The sequence below is a fragment of the Zeus faber genome (assembly GCF_960531495.2).
Source record: "Zeus faber genome assembly, chromosome: 8".
NCBI lineage: Eukaryota > Metazoa > Chordata > Actinopteri > Zeiformes > Zeidae > Zeus > Zeus faber.
In genome coordinates this window covers 3248188-3253187 of record NC_137195.1, presented here as the reverse complement: position 1 = coordinate 3253187, position 5000 = coordinate 3248188, and positions in this window count along the sequence as shown.

Below are 5000 nucleotides of genomic sequence, written 5' to 3'. Positions count from 1 at the left end.
GGGGTTATGGCTAGTGTTAGGGTGAGGCGGTTATTTTTAGGTTTAGGGTTAGGGTTAGGGTTAGGGTTAGGGTTATGGGTTTAGGGTTAAGGTTAGTGTTATGGGTTAGGGATTGGGTTAAGGTTAGAGTAAGGGTTGGCGCTAGGGGCTAGATTTAGTGTTAGGATTAGGTTTAGGGCTGGTTATGGTAGTGGCTGGAGCAACCAGATCAGCGGGGAGGACAATGGGCCGCAACTACGCAACTCTTCCCAAGTTTCTTCTGACCCAAGGACTCAGTCCTTACCTGCTGTAAAAACAGCATTCTATTTTTAAGAGCAAATTTCTGTGTTCCATACCTCACACAACTCCAAATGTTGAATATATCTATGTTTTTAGTTTTAAATAAAAATTCTATTGGATTAAACTTACCGCAGAATGGTCTTCATTATTTTTTTATGATTTTTATGATTTGATTTTGGGTTACACATAATTGGGTTAGGGTTAAGGGTAAGGGTTTAAGGTTCAGGTTAGGGTTAGGGTTAGAGTTAGGGTTAGGGTTTGGGCAGATGATTTTAGAAGCACTGACAGACAGGACAAATATCTAACAAAATGGTTAAAATATATTGTATTTCTAAGTCCTTGTAAGAAGCACTGACCCCTGCTTTTCTTTGTAGAACAACAGGAGTAAAGGTTATTTAGAATATACCGCTTGGGAAACCTGGCACTCCTATTACTACCGGACCCGCTTTGACGTCCCCCCCCTCGCTTATTTATTTATTTTTATTAATTTTTCGAAGTTTAAACTGTATATATGTTTTAGTTATCCACTTATTTCCCAATTTGTTTAAAGTTATTTTATTTGGTTTTTGTTATTTACGTTTTGTTTCCACTGTGTTAACATTTAGAAAAATAAAACCTAAATCATCAAAAACAAACCCTGTTAAAAGCATGTGGGCGGGGATTGTGGGCGGGGCTCCAATCTTCACTCTGAAGGAAAAACGGATGCTCTCAAATCTCTCCATGAATTTTCTGTTTTCATAAATAATTTACATTTATTGAATGTAGCTCCTCACCTCAGTTATCCTCATTCGAAACCTTTGCTTTTCAACAGCAGTTTTGGTGAAATGTTTTGCTGATGTCTGATAGTTGGACAATAACTAAAATGGCGCTTGCGTCGGGGTCTATCTGAGCCTCCTATGCCATATTTCTGTTCATTTTGTCAATTTTGTTAAATAATGCTCACAGGACAGGAAACGTGACGCTTCCTTTACCTGTTGCAGGTGCATTCGCGGTGCGCCACAGTTAGGTTCAATGAAGGAGGTGTGGCTTTGCTTTCTGGTGCTGTATTTGATTGGCTTCTATAGGGAGAAGCCTTTGGCGCAGTTTATTGCACCCAGAGCTGCAGAGAAAAAAACAGACGACGTGATCTGATTGTTTATTTGTCGATATCAGGATTTGATAAAATATCTCAGTTTGTCCATGGCGTTCATGTGCTTGATTTCATCAGCACGTCGATTGACGAGACTGTTGCATGACATGGACGGATGCATTTATTAGTTTTTGTTTTTATCAATGCAAAAGTTCATATTTCCTTGCACATTTTTTTTTGGCTGAGATTTTAAATGACGGGCTGTTTCATTTTGTCCCAGCCAATCCTGCTTTTGTCCATAAAATATGTATAAATAAAGAGTGATGAACATTAGATGCGAAGGTTTTTGAACATCTTAAAATGCATTGAATATAATATCCATACACATATATTGTTTTGCATGGACATCAATGATTGATATTTTATTTATATTTATTCTTCTGCCAGAACATTTCAGTTGTGCCGAGCACATTATTTCCGCTCAAACTCATATTCATTAAATCGCACACGTTCTCCATTTTTTTGGTCTCTTTCTCACAACCCGGGTTTCAACCTTTACGCATGATGAAAAGTCCTGGGGGAGGGGGGGGGGCAGAAGGGGCCTATTTTCCTGAGGCTCCCGATGAGAAAAGGTGATATGAACGCCTCCCTATCTCCGTCCGCGAGCCGCTTCCTAATCACATCCCAGGAACTGATACCCGGGACGAGAGACAGGGAGGGAGAGAGAGGGAGAGGCACAATCTTGGAGATCAAACGGCGGATCGGCGGGCGGCCAGGCTCGCCCGCGACACAGCGACAATGACAATATTCAAAGGTGACATTGCAATCAGGGGATATTGGACCGAGCCGAGGGGGAGACGGACACCCCCGAAAAACTGCACTTCTGAGGAACTTCCACTTGATTCCCCCTCTCCTCCTTTTCAATCCACTTCTTATTCCATTCCTTTATTTACAGACAGCGGGCCCTTCCTCCTCCTCCTCCTTCACCTCCTCCTCCTCCTCCGACTCATTAGAAACATTAGAATTGCTGATGGCGGCAAGAAAGGCACGTTTTGCTTGGGTCTGAGGAATATCTTTGTTCTGTTTCCAATACAAATAGAGACGAGATTTAAATATGGCTCCTCTCGAGTTCGCCTCGCTGTGCTAGGGTGTGTGTACGTGTACGTGTGTGTGTGTGTGTGTGAGTGTGTGTGTGTGTGTGTGTGAGTGTGTGTGTGTGTGTGTGTGTGTGTGTGTGTGTGTGTGTGTGTGTGTGTGTGTGTGTGTGCATATCAAGCCACATAATCAGTTGTATGAGCGAATGCACCTCATGAGAATTTGCATGCAGGTCTGTGTGTGTGTGTGTTCTCGATGTGTGTGCGTGGGGATTTGGCCGACAGCAGAGCAGTACAGTAAGCAGAATGACACGAGGAAAGCTCAACAAAAGGATGAGGAGGACAGACTGGGATGGATGCGGAGTACAACCCCCCCCCCACAGCCAGTTCAGGCTTTTCTCTCAACTATGTGTGAGTCACATCAACTGGAGGGAAAAATTACAACAAAAAGAGAGTTAAAAGAATCCTTTTCTGGGGAGGGAGACCAAAAGAATAAGAATAAGAATAAGAATAAGAATAAGAATAAGAATAAGAATAAGAATAAGAATAAGAATAAGAATAAGAATAAGAATAAGAATAAGAATAAGAATAATACCCCACCAGGGATGAACCCTGAATGCATGAAGACTTTTTTACACTTTATGTCCAAGTGCAGGTGTTTATATCCCCGAAATTCACCATAATCACAGGGATCCAACATCACTGTGTGTCAGGATATCTGCTTACATGTTAAAAACACCAAGCGATCAAACTGAGGGTCATTATCATACTGTGCTGTATGATAATGTAAAGTATATTAGAAGACTTATGTCATCTTCAAATATAAATTAATTACAAATAAATTATAAATCACACTTTAAAATCTAATAATAACAATAATAATAATAATAATAATAATAATAATAATAATAATAATAAATTATAATAATAATAATTATTATTATTATTATTATTGTATCCAATCTGAGGTCATACCTTGTTTGTATTATAAATAAGAAGATTAAATAATATCTTGTGTAATCAAAATAGTGTAAGGCCATGTCTTCATTTTGTTGTGTTATTATTGCTGATTCCATTGAAAAGTGATCAATAATCAATATTGATATTGAATCATCCTCATAATCAACAGATTCCAGATAAAATGAAAGAGAAAAAATAAAACAAAAATAAACACTCGTGAGAAGAAGAAACAGAAAGTCAAAGTCAACGATCAGAGCAACGTCAAACAAATAAAAAGAAGAGAGATTCAGTGGAAGCATAGCAGAAGGAGGTGAAGAAAGTGAAGATGAGTGGAGGAGAAAAAAGAACGATAGAAAAAGTGAAACGGTGTTTCAAGGGTTTCTGTAAAGGAAGAGAAAAATATTCCGATGAGAGTTTACAGGAGGGAAGAAGAGAGGGAGGGAGAGGAAGAGACTGCAAAACAAAGGTAGAGAGACAGAGAGAGGGAGGGAGAGAAAGAAAGAGAAGTAGAGAGGGGTGAAGAAAGAGTGAACGAGGCAGAGAGAGAGGTAAAGAGAGAAGGAAAGACAGAGGTAGAGAGAGAGTGTGAGGTAGAGAGACAGTAGGAGATAAGGAAAGAGAAGTATAGAGGGAGATAAAGAAAGACTGAGAGGTGGAGAGAGGAGGAGGTAAAGAAAGAGAGAGAGAGTTAAATAAAGAGGAAGCGTGAGCGAGAAAGAGGTAAAGAAAGAGAGAGAGAGATGGAGGTAGAGAGATGTGTGTGATATTCATTAACTATGCAGAGCATCTTGGCTCATCTCCCCCTCCTCCTCCCCCCTCCTCCCCCCTGGCTCATCACCGCCAGGGCCCTGGCTGCCAGCACAACCCCACCTCTGCTCACCATCCCTCCATCCCTCCTTCCCTGCATCCCTCCATCCCTCCATCCCTCCATCCCTCCCAGCCCCTATAATCACACCCGCAATCACAGCCCCTAATTAGGTTAATTAATTTGTATCAGCCCTTGTAGGGAGTTGGCTGATGAGACAGCCCCCTCCCCCAAGGAGAAAAGGGAGAAAACAGAGGATGAAGGAGGAAAGAGAGGAGAGATAGAGGATGAGGAAGGAGGAAATAGAGGGTGAGGAAGGAGGGAAGAGAGGAGAGATAGAGGGTGAGGAAGGAGGAAATAGAGGGTGAGGAAAGAGGGAAGAGAGGAGAGATAGAGGGTGAGGAAGCAGGGAAGAGAGGAGAGATAGAGGGTGAGGAAGCAGGGAAGAGAGGAGAGATAGAGGGTGAGGAAGGAGGAAATAGAGGGTGAGGAAGGAGGGAAGAGAGGAGAGATAGAGGGTGAGGAAGGAGGAAATAGAGGGTGAGGAAGGAGGGAAGAGAGGAGAAATTGAAGGTGAGATGGGGTTATTATTATCATCCTTCTTCTTCTTCTTCTTCTTCTTCTTCTTCTTCTTCTTATTATTATTATCATTTTTTTTTTTGCTTATATTATTGTTATTTATATGATGATGATGATGATGATGATGATGATGATGGTGATAATTATTATTATTTTTATCATTATTATTATTATTATTATTATTATTATTATTATCATTATTATTATTTTTATT